This window comes from Triticum urartu, unplaced genomic scaffold, assembly GCF_056163025.1.
Source record: "Triticum urartu cultivar PI428250 unplaced genomic scaffold, HENAU_Tu73 scaffold2, whole genome shotgun sequence".
Lineage (NCBI taxonomy): Eukaryota > Viridiplantae > Streptophyta > Magnoliopsida > Poales > Poaceae > Triticum > Triticum urartu.
Window position 1 is genome coordinate 581,185 of NW_028260368.1, and position 15,000 is coordinate 596,184.

A 15,000-nucleotide genomic window follows, 5' to 3' on the forward strand; every position below is an offset into this window, starting at 1 on the left:
ATAGTCTATTTCTTATACCATATCTCTATCCCGTGAAATTCTCGAGCCAAAAGATGGATGCATATGCTGTGTTTCATTTTGCTAAATGATATCAATTAAATGGTGTATCAATTCCATAAATTGCATATAGCAATAAATAAATCAGCAAAATTCTTTCTAATATTTTAGATAGAAGAAACATTTCTTCTATCTAAAATATTAGAAAGAATGTACCCTTCTATCCAAATCCAATTTGCATCGATAAAATAAATCCAAATTCCAGTAGTAGATGAATAATTGCAAATTTGTGTGTGTACGAGATTAGAATAACTTCAAAATAACTGACATAATTTTGTATTTTTCCTGATCAGAAAAATACATGAAAAAGAAAGGAGGTAGAAAAATTTTTGGATTTATGGTTAAAGAAGAAAAAGAAGAAAACAGGGGTTCTGTTGAATTTCAAGTATTCAGTTTCACCAATAAGATACGGAGACTTGCTTCACATTTGGAATTACACAAAAAAGATTTTTCATCGGAAAGAGGTCTACGAAGACTTTTGGGAAAACGTCGACGTTTGCTGGCTTATTTGGCAAAGAAAAATAGAGTACGTTATAAGAAATTAATCGGTCAGTTGAATATTCGGGAGCAGTAATTTAATCGTTCAAATTTTTTTCTTGTTTTATTATTTTTTTAGTAGTCTTATAGTAGTCTTAGATTTTTCATTTTGATGAGCCTCGCTTTGAGGAATTCATGGAATAATCCATTTTCATGGAATAATGAATTAAGGAAGAAAGGATATGAGTCTACCGCTTACAAGAAAAGATCTCATGATAGTCAATATGGGCCCTCAACACCCATCAATGCATGGTGTTCTTCGACTGATCGTTACTCTCGATGGTGAGGATGTTATTGATTGTGAACCCATATTAGGGTATTTACACAGAGGAATGGAAAAAATCGCGGAAAACCGAACTATTATACAATACTTACCTTATGTAACAAGGATATAGAGAGATTGTAGAAAGGGGATAGGATAGTTATTTTTGCAAGAGACTTGTTGTAAATTCCTTAACTTAAGAAAGAAAAAAGAATAAAAACACAGATACATAACATAAAAAAAAGAATAAATAAGACGAGATTCGACCTCCCCCTACATATTTAATTTCCTCTCCTATACAAAAACTAGCAAGACCCACTCCATTGGTAATTCCATCAATAACACCCTTATCAAAAAACTCCGTGAGTTCGGTTAACCCTCTTATACCGAGGGTAAAGACCCTAGTATAGAAAATATCTATATAACCACGATTATATGACCAACTGTATATATTTTTTTTTACTTGATCTAAAAATTCTTTTTTAGGATTTCCTTTGTAAAAAGAGTTTATTAAATCCAAATTCTGAAAAAAAGAATAAGCGGATCCATAGAAGATATAGCAGTAAATTGGGGCTTATCGGGACCGATGTTACGAGCTTCTGGAATACAATGGGATCTTCGTAAAGTAGATCCTTATGAGTCTTACAACCAATTTGATTGGAAAGTCCAATGGCAAAAAGAAGGGGATTCGTTAGCTCGCTATTTAGTACGAATTGGTGAAATGAGGGAATCCATCAAAATAATTCAACAAGCTGTAGAAAAAATTCCTGGAGGACCTTATGAAAATTTAGAAGTCCGACGCTTTAAGAAAGAAAATAATTCTGAATGGAATGATTTTGAGTATAAATTTCTTGGTAAAAAACCTTCGCCCAATTTTGAATTGTCAAGACAAGAGCTTTATGTAAGAGTAGAAGCCCCAAAAGGTGAATTAGGGATTTATCTAGTAGGAGATGATAGCCTTTTCCCCTGGAGATGGAAAATCCGTCCACCCGGGTTTATTAATTTGCAAATTCTTCCTCAGCTAGTTAAAAAAATGAAATTGGCTGATATCATGACGATATTAGGTAGTATAGATATCATTATGGGGGAAGTTGATCGTTGAAATGATAATAGATAGGGTAGAGGTAGAAACTATCAATTCTTTTTCGAAATTGGAATTATTAAAAGAAGTCTATGGACTGATATCGATTCTACCCATTTTGACCCTCCTTTTGGGAATAACAATAGAGGTACTCGTAATTGTGTGGTTAGAAAGAGAAATATCTGCGTCGATACAACAACGTATTGGTCCTGAATATGCTGGCCCCCTGGGCCTGCTTCAAGCTATAGCAGATGGGACTAAGCTACTTTTTAAAGAAGATATTCTGCCATCCCGAGGAGATATTTCTTTATTTAGCATTGGACCCTCTATAGCAGTCATATCAGTTTTATTAAGTTTTTTAGTTATCCCTTTGGGATATCATTTTGTTTTAGCCGATCTTAGTATTGGTGTTTTTTTATGGATTGCCATTTCAAGTATAGCTCCTATTGGTCTTCTTATGGCAGGATATAGCTCAAATAATAAATATTCTTTTTCAGGCGGTCTACGAGCTGCTGCTCAATCCATTAGTTATGAAATACCATTAACTTTTTGTGTGCTAGCAATATCTCTACGTGTGATTCGTTAAAATAGATCTTTTTCCTATAAAATCCATTAACTATTTATATTCCTTTTCTTATTTAGTATTTGGGTTGGTAAGTTAAACTAGATAGCTATATGAGTGAAACAAAACAGCTTATAAATTTGTAGTAAAAAGAAAAAATCTCATTTCCTACGTACAAGAAAAAAGTGGAAGTAAACATAAGCAGTGTAAACTCTTTATCCCAAGGTTGATATTTTTTAATTAGTCATCATATCTTGAAGCGGCCAAGAATAAAGGATTCACGATATGGAATTCCATTACTAGAATACTCCTAGTTATTACTATAACTTAATAATCCATAAGAAGAATCCACCAAAAGTTAGTGAAGGGTTAGGAACACTAAAGTACATAAAGGATTAGTAATGGAAAATCTAAAACATTAGAGATTTTTGCCCATAAAAGGAATCATAATAAGGACTTGCAATTTGTAGAAATTATCAAGTAGTACTTTCTTCGGATTCCGATCCAGAGTATGTTCCCATTCACTTGTTAAGGAAATGGCTATCAAGAACGAATTAACCCTTTATCCATTTTTTCTTTTTAAATACCCCCTCCCTGGGGAAAGAAGAATAGTAAAAAAGATATGGAGTGCACTAGAAAAAATTTTCATTATTTCCTTCCTCTATCCATATTCATGCAGAATTGCTCATGAACTAATACCCAACTCTTTCCATTTATTAATTGAATTCCTATAACAAGTAACAAGTGTTTTATTCCAAGATTAAGTTATTACTGAACAAAGAAAAATTTTCATTATATTATAAAGGATGAGATCAATTCGGAAGCGCTTTTTCTTATTCTAGCAGACGGAATTCCTTTGGTCTAATTTAGGACTTTCAAATCTATTTTATTTTATCTAATTCTATCTACGCCCCCGGGGCTAGGAACAAAACAGTCCTTTCCTTTTTCTGATCATAGAGAAGCCGTATGAAGCTAAGGTTTCATGTACGGTTTTGAAATAGCGGTGGGAACTGTGATGTTATCACCGACTATGATTATCTAACAGTTCAAGTACAGTTGATATAGTTGAAGCACAGTCAAAATACGGTTTTTTTGGATGGAATATTTGGCGTCAGCCTATAGGTTTTCTGGTTTTTTTAATTTCTTCTTTGGCAGAATGTGAAAGATTACCCTTTGATTTACCAGAAGCGGAGGAAGAATTAGTAGCAGGTTACCAAACTGAATATTCCGGTATCAAATATGGTTTATTTTATCTTGTTTCTTACCTAAATTTATTAGTTTCTTCTTTATTTGTAACAGTTCTCTACTTGGGCGGGTGGAATTTATCTATTCCCTATATATCCTTTTTTGATTTTTTCCAAATGAATAAAGCAGTTGGAATTTTGGAAATGACAATGGGTATATTTATTACATTAACTAAAGCTTATTTATTTCTCTTCATTTCTATCACAATAAGATGGACTTTACCGAGGATGAGAATGGATCAGTTATTAAATCTTGGATGGAAATTTCTTTTACCTATTTCCCTGGGCAATCTCTTATTAACAACCTCTTCTCAACTTGTTTCACTATAAATAAGATAATACAATAATAGTAAGAATATTTTCAACACAAAAGCTCTCTCAAACAAGAGAAAGAAACATATCTTTTTCATAGATATTTAGAATGAATATGTTCCCTATGGTAACTGGGTTCATGAGTTATGGTCAACAAACAATACGTGCTACAAGGTACATAGGTCAAAGTTTCATAACTACCTTATCCCACACAAATCGTTTACCTATAACGATTCACTACCCTTATGAAAAATCAATTACACCAGAGCGTTTCCGAGGGCGAATCCACTTTGAATTTGATAAATGTATTGCTTGTGAAGTATGTGTTCGCGTATGTCCGATAGATTTACCCGTTGTGGATTGGAGATTTGAAAAGGATATTAAAAGAAAACAATTGCTTAATTATAGTATTGATTTCGGAGTTTGTATATTTTGTGGCAATTGTGTTGAGTACTGTCCAACAAGCTGTTTATCAATGACTGAAGAATATGAACTTTCTACCTATGATCGTCATGAATTGAATTACAATCAAATTGCTTTAAGTCGGTTACCAATCTCCATAATGGGAGATTACACAATTCAAACAATTAGGAATTCGTCTGAAAGTAAAATAAACAAAGAAAAATCTTCGAATTCAAGAACGATTACTGATTACTAAACTTTGATTTTGTCTTTCTGTTATAAAAATCTATTAAAATTAACTATAAAGAAAAACGAAAAACTACTGCTTATTGAAATTATTTCTTATTTTAAATCAGACTAGATTTTCGTGATATTAATATAATTTATAACTATATGTTTATACACAAAAAAATACCCTAATCCTTTTTTCCTTCCTTGAATCCTTTAGTTTTAGTCAGTCATGAAAAATTTTATACTATAATTTCTTTTTATCCATAATGGATTTACCTGGACCAATACATGAGATTCTTATGCTATTTGGGGGATTTGTTCTTCTACTAGGGGGTCTAGGAGTAGTATTACTTACCAACCCCATTTATTCTGCCTTTTCGCTGGGATTAGTTCTTGTTTGTATATCCTTATTCTATTTTTTATTAAAATCCTACTTTGTAGCTGTCGCACAACTTCTTATTTATGTGGGAGCCATAAATGTCTTGATCATATTCGCTGTAATGTTCGTAAATGGCTCAGAATGGTCTAAAGATAAGAATTATTGGACTATTGGAGATGGGTTCACTTCACTCGTTTGTATAACTATTGTTTTTTCACTAATGACTACTATCCCAGATACGTCGTGGTATGGAATTCTTTGGACTACAAGATCAAACCAAATAGTAGAACAGGGTCTCATAAATAATGTTCAACAAATTGGAATTCATTTAGCAACCGATTTTTATCTTCCGTTTGAACTCATTTCCATAATTCTTCTAGTTTTCTTTAATAGGTGCAATCTAGTTTCTTTAATAGGTGCAATTACTATGGCTCGGCAATAAGAAAACTTAGAAAAAGTACAAATTATAAGAATTGCAAATCTAAAATAAATAACTAAAGAATCACAATTTTGATTTAGTAAAATCCATCTACTGCCAACAAATACCTCCTTTTTTTTTTTTTTTTTTTTCTTTTGTTGTGTAATTGTTCTATTGTAATTAATTGAATCGGTTCAATTCTTGCCCTCATATTGAAATGAATCGAGATTGATAAGGAGTTAGTTAATGATGTTTGAGCATGTACTTTTTTTGAGTGTCTATTTATTTTCGATTGGTATCTATGGATTGATCACAAGCCGAAACATGGTTAGAGCTCTAATATGTCTTGAACTTATACTGAATTCAATTAATCTAAATCTCGTAACATTTTCTGATCTATTTGATAGTCGCCAATTAAAAGGAGATATTTTCGCAATTTTTGTTATAGCCCTTGCAGCTGCTGAAGCCGCTATTGGACTATCCATTCTTTCTTCCATCCATCGTAATAGGAAATCCACTCGTATCAATCAATCTAATTTATTGAATAATTAGACTTTTGAATAATTAGACATAGAATCCTCTAAACAAAGGCGCACATATTAAAATAAATAGAAATCAATACTATTTTCTTAGTATTATTTGAGAATATCCATTTTTTTTAGTAGATTATTGCATAGTATTCTTTTTCACTTAAATGAATTTTTGTATTTGTAATTCATTGATATTGCAATTTGAATATTGCAATAATTTATATTGAAAAGACGATAGCCAATTTATTGGCTAATTCGAATTCGTCTGTACAATTCGTAAAATTCTTTCTTATTTCTTATTTATTGTTGAAATCCAAAATTAAAGTCTCTTGGCTCTCTTCACGCTTTCTCACAAACAGATTAAAAAATAGATTTTTTTTTTTGAAGTTTGGATAAACCATTGCTTCGTCTGGTGTCTACAATACATATGACTCATTATAGTACTAATTTCATTTTTACCAGATCGAAAAATTTTATGTTGAAAAGAAAAATTTATAGATCCAATGTCACATTCCGTAAAAATTTACGATACATGTATAGGATGCACTCAATGTGTACGAGCTTGTCCAACAGATGTATTAGAAATGATACCCTGGGATGGATGTAAAGCCAAGCAAATTGCTTCCGCGCCGAGAACCGAAGATTGTGTGGGTTGTAAGAGATGTGAATCTGCCTGCCCGACAGATTTTTTAAGTGTCCGCGTTTATTTAGGGCCTGAAACAACACGTAGCATGGCTCTATCTTATTGATACGTTACAAAAAACTTCACTCGAATCGTCTGATTCCTCTTTACCGAAGAAGCCTGTGCTCGAAATAATCGAGCACGGGCTTTTCTGGTCAAAACGTATCTTGTCTTTATCACTTTATCATGAGTTATTTTCCTTGGTTAACAATACTTGTTGTTTTGCCGATATTTGCAGGTTCATTAATTTTCTTTTTACCTCATAAGGGAAACAAAGTCGTTAGGTGGTATACTATATCTATTTGTTTATTAGAATTCCTTCTAATGACTTATGCGTTCTGTTATCATTTCCAACTGGAGGATCCCTTAATCCAATTAAAGGAGGATTATAAATGGATAGATGTCTTCGATTTCCACTGGAGATTGGGAATCGATGGACTTTCATTAGGATCTATTTTATTGACAGGATTTATCACTACTTTAGCTACTTTAGCAGCTTGGCCAATTACACGGAATTCGCGATTATTCTATTTCCTGATGCTCGCAATGTATAGTGGTCAAATAGGATTATTTTCTTCGCGAGACCTTTTACTTTTTTTTAGTTTACTTACTTTTATCCATGTGGGGGGGGAAGAGGGCGTCTATATTCAGCTACAAAGTTTATTTTGTATACTGCAGGCGGTTCCATTTTTTTCTTAATCGGAGTTCTGGGTATGGCTTATATGGTTCCAACGAACCAGGATTAGGTTCCAACGAACCAGGATTAGATTTGGAAAGATTAATTAATCAATCATACCCTGCAACCTTGGAAATACTTTTATATTTTGGCTTCCTTATTGCTTATGCTGTCAAATTGCCGATTATACCCCTACATACGTGGTTACCAGATACCCATGGGGAAGCACATTATAGTACATGTATGCTTTTAGCGGGAATATTATTAAAGATGGGAGCATATGGATTGATTCGGATCAACATGGAATTGTTACCTCATGCTCATTATCTATTTTCGCCCTGGTTAGTAATAATAGGAGCGATCCAAATAATCTATGCAGCTTCAACTTCTCTTGGTCAACGAAATTTCAAAAAAAGAATAGCTTATTCCTCTGTATCTCACATGGGTTTCATAATTATAGGAATTGGTTCCATAACCAACATTGGACTCAATGGAGCTATTTTACAAATATTATCCCATGGATTTATTGGTGCTACACTTTTTTTCTTGGCAGGAACCGCTTCTGATAGAATGCGTCTTGTTTATCTCGAAGAACTGGGGGGAATATCTATCCCAATGCCTAAAATTTTTACCATGTTTAGTAGCTTTTCAATGGCTTCTCTTGCCTTACCAGGAATGAGTGGTTTTGTCGCAGAATTAGTAGTATTTTTTGGACTAATTACTAGTCCAAAATTTCTGTTAATGCCAAAAACACTAATTACTTTTGTAATGGCAATTGGAATGATATTAACTCCTATTTATTTATTATCTATGTTACGCCAGATGTTCTATGGATACAAGCTATTTAATGTTCCAAACGCAAATTTTGTGGATTCTGGACCACGAGAACTCTTTATTTTAATCTGTATCTTTTTACCAGTAATAGGAATTGGTATTTATCCAGATTTTGTTCTCTCCCTATCCGTTGACAGGGTAGAGGCTCTCTTATCCAATTATTATCCTAAATAGGTTTGCTTTTTTTTACTCGTCTGCTCTATTAATGCAGAAATAAGTAAAAAAGTATATAATGCAGAAATAAGTAAAAAAGTATAATTAGATCTATCTCGAATTTTTGAGAACCCTTTGATAAGGCGTTCAAGGGGTTCTCAAATAAAACATAAAAGTAAAAACCTTCATTTCATGAAGGTTTTATTTTATGTAATCATTTAGGTGTTAATGTAAACGAACCATAACTATGTAAGCCTATTCCTAATAGATTTATACCAAAATAACAAATCCAAATTATAAGAAATCCTATCAAAGCTATAAGTGCAGAATTCGTACCCTTCCAATTTGGATTTGTTCTACTATGTAAATAAATTGCGAATATGGTCCAAGTAATAAATGCCCAAGTTTCCTTAGGATCCCAATTCCAATAGGATCCCCAGGCCTCATTAGCCCATACTGCTCCACAAAGAATACCTACGGTTAAAAGGGTAAATCCTAGGCTAATGACACGATAACTCCAAGAATCCAAACGCTCCGTTAATTGATATTTGTAATAATTTGGAAATGAAGGGACAGAGGTTCTTTTTAAAGCACTTCTTTTTGCATAAAAATATTTAATATCACTAAAGAAAAATGTTTTATTTAAAACATTTTTTTTCTTTTTAGAAAAGAAATGGAAATTATTTCGAAATCTAATGATTAGAATAGCGGCAGATAATAAGGATCCGCACAAAAGAGTTGCATAGCTTAATAACATCATACTGACATGCATCATTAACCACTGAGATTGTAGAGCAGGTACTAGTATCGTGGATTGATGCATTTCAGTTAAAAGACCCGATGTGGCAAAGCCTTGCGTTAAAATAGTACTTGGCGTAGTTATTGTGCTTAAATCATTTTTAGAGTTCTGTATTTTAGGAATGGTATGAAGAATATACAGGGCCCATGAAAGGAAGATCAATGACTCATATAAATTACTTAATGGAAAATGTCCCGAGGAAGCCCAACGAGAAACTAAGAATCCTGTTATAGAGAAAAAAGTAACTATCATTCCTTTTTCTGACGAATCGCGTAATCCTCCAAGTTCACGAACTAATAAGGTTATAAAATGAATCGTAATCACAATTGAAATCGTTGAGAAAGAGATATGAGTTAGTATATGTTCTAAAGTTGCAAATAGCATAAGGGGAAGGTCCCATTACAAAATTGTAAATTTCGAATTGATTTCTAATCTATTGTATTCTTTTTCAAGAATGCCGCCACTCGGATTCGAACCGAGATGCTTGAGCACTGCTTCCTAAGAGCAGCGTGTCTACCAATTTCACCATGGCGGCTAACTTCAAATAATAGGTAACTTAAAAGAATAATAGCTATTATCTTGGGAATCGTCGATATTGGGAAAGTCCATAAAATTTAGGAACATTAGAGTTTTCATTAAAATAGACTTCGTTTGGTAGTATCGTTTCCATTTTTTTTTTTTACAATAAACTCTTGCTTTGCCCAATAGAAACACAAACACTGCTTGAAAGAGTTGGAACTTCTTTTTTCTAACTTGCAATTATAGAACTAATTTTTTCTAATTAATTTCCCCTTTACATTTTGAAAATTCTTTCAATACAATGAAAAAAATCCAAAAGGGTTTCTATTTAATGATGAAATTAAAATAAAATGGATAAATAGAAAAGGCTTTTTGGATTTTTTAAAAATTTCTAGAATGAAAGTCTTTATGCTCTTATTAATAAGATTTACTAACCTTATGATTTTGGAGAAGATAGGTGGAAGTTGTAAGTCCTATTGTAAGAATACTCCACTTTTCATAATTTTCCTAATAGAATATGAGGATTCTATTAGGAAAATTATGAAAAGTTCATTGATAGGAAAAGAATACTTAGCACACAGTATACCAAACAAAACTTTTTTTTTCTTGTATATATAAGATAAGAGGGGTTTTTTGTTCTAAGAATATTGTACCGAGTAATTCGACACATAAAAGTACATTCAAAGAAGAATCCAAATTATTAAATAATTGGAATTCTTTTTTGATAAGTCAATTCATATTATTCCAAAATCTTATTATTTGTTTGTTGCCCAGAAAAACCCTTTGGTTTTGGATGCTCATTACCGCTCGAAAATGATCTTGATTTTACTAAAGAATAAGATTGTACTATGGAAAAATAAGTCTTTTTCTTCCAAATATTTTTACGAATACGCTTTTTTGACATTGAAGTACGTTTTTTTGGAACTGCCATTCAAAAAGGAAATTACTTTTTTCTAGTTGTATGTGAAAGACATCTATTGCTGCAAATCAATCCTTCTTTCTTCTTTTTATTAGTATTTATACTTAGATACTGAAAGATACTTAAATTTTGAATTATTTTTTACTTCATTTTGTCTAATGCGGATAAGACAACAAGAATTTTTTAACATTTTTTCTTTATATATTTTATACTTTTTTTTTAATAATATAGAATATATAGAAGGGTTTCTCATTTAAATCTATTTATATCTATTTATATATCAAGTATACTCCATATATAGATATATGGTATGGAAGCCTATCCCCCATATAAGATAAGACGGGGGGATAAAAAGAAGGGAAAATGAAAATAGTTAATTAAGTTCAGAATGGTATTCCATAAAGGAAAGGAATTCCAATCAAAACAAAAAATACTGAGTCTCTTAAACAAGACATTCTAAAACTTAGGTAATTTATAGTCATTAGAATTTTAGTTCTATATGAAGTAAGGACTATTCGATAATTTCTTATAAACATAGGTTTTCATTGGAATTCACTCAATCAGTTAATTATGGAACAAGAGAGCTGTTTCATCTTTGTTTTAAAGAAATATAAAAATGAATTATGAATAGAAAGTAAAATGATTCCACTTTTTTTTTTTTATTTTTATAAATATCTTTATTTAGTTAATAAAATAACTTCGTTACCTAGTTATTTTATTAACTTTTTTAATTTAACCAACTAAACCCATTCTTAATTTTTAATTATTTCAATGAGATAAATTTTGGAAAAATTAAGAATTTCAGTATTTTTTCTTATTCTTTTTATTTATTCTTTCAGAAAGAGATAAGAATTGGTTTGGTGAATCGGAAACAATTTTATAGAAAAATTGAAGTAAAAATTGAAGTAAAAATTGCAATTTCTTTTCTTATGGAACATACATATCAATATGCATGGGTAATCCCTCTTCTCCCACTTCCAGTTATTATGTCAATGGGATTTGGCCTTATTCTTATTCCGACAGCAACAAAAAATCTTCGTCGCATATGGGCTTTTCCTAGTGTTTTACTCTTAAGTATAGCTATGGTATTCTCAGTTCAACTGTCTATTCAACAAATAAATGGAAGTTCGATCTATCAATATCTATGGTCTTGGACCGTCAATAATGATTTTTCTTTAGAATTTGGATACTTGATTGACCCACTTACTTCTATTATGTTAATACTAATTACTACTGTAGGAATCCTGGTTCTTATTTATAGTGATGGTTATATGTCTCACGATGAAGGATATTTGAGATTTTTTGTTTATATAAGTTTTTTCAATACTTCCATGTTGGGATTGGTTACTAGCTCCAATTTGATACAAATTTATTTTTTTTGGGAACTCGTGGGAATGTGTTCTTATTTATTGATAGGCTTTTGGTTTACACGACCAATCGCAGCGAGTGCTTGTCAAAAAGCTTTTGTAACTAATCGTGTAGGGGATTTTGGTCTATTATTAGGAATTTTAGGTTTTTTTTGGATAACAGGTAGTTTAGAGTTTAGGGATTTGTTCAAAATAGCTAATAACTGGATTCCTAATAATGGAATTAACTCTTTACTTACTACTTTGTGTGCTTTTTTATTATTCCTTGGTGCAGTTGCGAAATCCGCACAATTCCCTCTTCACGTATGGTTACCCGATGCTATGGAAGGGCCCACTCCTATTTCGGCTCTTATACACGCAGCAACTATGGTTGCTGCGGGAATTTTTCTTCTAGCTCGACTTCTTCCTCTTTTCATATCTTTACCTTTGATAATGAGTTTTATTTCTTTAGTAGGTACAATAACACTATTCTTAGGAGCTACTTTAGCTCTTGCTCAGAGAGATATTAAAAGAAGCTTAGCCTATTCTACAATGTCTCAATTGGGTTATATGATGTTAGCTCTAGGTATAGGTTCTTATCAAGCTGCTTTATTCCATTTGATCACTCATGCTTATTCAAAAGCTTTATTGTTCTTGGGATCCGGATCCGTTATTCATTCAATGGAACCTCTTGTTGGATATTCACCAGATAAAAGTCAAAATATGGTTCTTATGGGCGGTTTAAGAAAATACATTCCAATCACAAGAACTACTTTTTTATGGGGTACACTTTCTCTTTGTGGTATTCCACCTCTTGCTTGCTTCTGGTCCAAAGATGAAATCCTTAGTAATAGTTGGTTGTATTCGCCCTTTTTTGGAATAATAGCCTCCTTTACTGCAGGATTAACTGCCTTTTATATGTTTCGGATATATTTACTTACATTTGATGGGTATTTGCGTGTTCATTTTCAAAATTACAGTAGCACTAAAGAGAGTTCCTTGTATTCAATATCCTTATGGGGAAAAAGGATACCCAAAGGAGTGAATAGGGATTTCGTTTTATCAACAACGAAGAGTGGAGTTTCTTTTTTTTCACAAAATATACCAAAAATTCAAGGTAATACAAGAAATAGGATAGGATCCTTTACTACGTCTTTTGGGGCTAAAAAAACTTTTGCCTATCCGCATGAAACGGGAAATACTATGTTATTTCCTCTTCTTATATTACTACTTTTCACTTTGTTCATTGGATTCATAGGAATCTCTTTTGATAATGGAGGAATTGGTAATGGAATAGCAGAGTTAACCATATTATCAAAGTGGTTAACTCCCTCAATAAACTTTACCCAGGAAAGTTCTAATTCTTTTGTAAATTCATATGAATTTATTACTAATGCAATTTCTTCTGTAAGTCTAGCTATCTTTGGTTTATTCATAGCATATATCTTCTATGGATCCGCTTATTCTTTTTTTCAGAATTTGGATTTAATAAACTCTTTTTACAAAGGAAATCCTAAAAAAGAATTTTTAGATCAAGTAAAAAAAAATATATACAGTTGGTCATATAATCGTGGTTATATAGATATTTTCTATACTAGGGTCTTTACCCTCGGTATAAGAGGGTTAACCGAACTCACGGAGTTTTTTGATAAGGGTGTTATTGATGGAATTACCAATGGAGTGGGTCTTGCTAGTTTTTGTATAGGAGAGGAAATTAAATATGTAGGGGGAGGTCGAATCTCGTCTTATTTATTCTTTTTTTTATGTTATGTATCTGTGTTTTTATTCTTTTTTCTTTCTTAAGTTAAGGAATTTACAACAAGTCTCTTGCAAAAATAACTATCCTATCCCCTTTCTACAATCTCTCTATATCCTTGTTACATAAGGTAAGTATTGTATAATAGTTCGGTTTTCCGCGATTTTTTCCATTCCTCTGTGTAAATACCCTAATATGGGTTCACAATCAATAACATCCTCACCATCGAGAGTAACGATCAGTCGAAGAACACCATGCATTGATGGGTGTTGAGGGCCCATATTGACTATCATGAGATCTTTTCTTGTAAGCGGTAGACTCATATCCTTTCTTCCTTAATTCATTATTCCATGAAAATGGATTATTCCATGAATTCCTCAAAGCGAGGCTCATCAAAATGAAAAATCTAAGACTACTATAAGACTACTAAAAAAATAATAAAACAAGAAAAAAATTTGAACGATTAAATTACTGCTCCCGAATATTCAACTGACCGATTAATTTCTTATAACGTACTCTATTTTTCTTTGCCAAATAAGCCAGCAAACGTCGACGTTTTCCCAAAAGTCTTCGTAGACCTCTTTCCGATGAAAAATCTTTTTTGTGTAATTCCAAATGTGAAGCAAGTCTCCGTATCTTATTGGTGAAACTGAATACTTGAAATTCAACAGAACCCCTGTTTTCTTCTTTTTCTTCTTTAACCATAAATCCAAAAATTTTTCTACGCTCCTTTCTTTTTCATGTATTTTTCTGATCAGGAAAAATACAAAATTATGTCAGTTATTTTGAAGTTATTCTAATCTCGTACACACACAAATTTGCAATTATTCATCTACTACTGGAATTTGGATTTATTTTATCGATGCAAATTGGATTTGGATAGAAGGGTACATTCTTTCTAATATTTTAGATAGAAGAAATGTTTCTTCTATCTAAAATATTAGAAAGAATTTTGCTGATTTATTTATTGCTATATGCAATTTATGGAATTGATACACCATTTAATTGATATCATTTAGCAAAATGAAACACAGCATATGCATCCATCTTTTGGCTCGAGAATTTCACGGGATAGAGATATGGTATAAGAAATAGACTATTAAGTAACTCTAAATGAATTGTGGATACATCTGTATCCTTAACATACTGAAACGATTGTCATTATTCGTATCAAACCAATAGCGATTCATACAAGCTAAATCTTCTAATCAATGGTGGGCCAATAATGAATTTTTTTGCATATGTATTAAGACGCTTGGCCTGATTTCGAAATTGTCCAGAGTTTTATATGTTGTTTTCAT

At 31.9% G+C, this 15,000-nt stretch overlaps 1 non-coding gene across 1 annotated transcript; it reads right to left on the reverse strand.

Moving 5' to 3' along the window:
- Positions 1 to 9,614: 9,614 nt before the first annotated feature.
- TRNAL-UAG (transfer RNA leucine (anticodon UAG)) lies at positions 9,615 to 9,694 on the reverse strand. Its single transcript has one exon. It is a non-coding gene; the product is annotated as a tRNA-Leu (tRNA).
- Between the last annotated feature and the right edge of the window lie 5,306 nt (positions 9,695 to 15,000).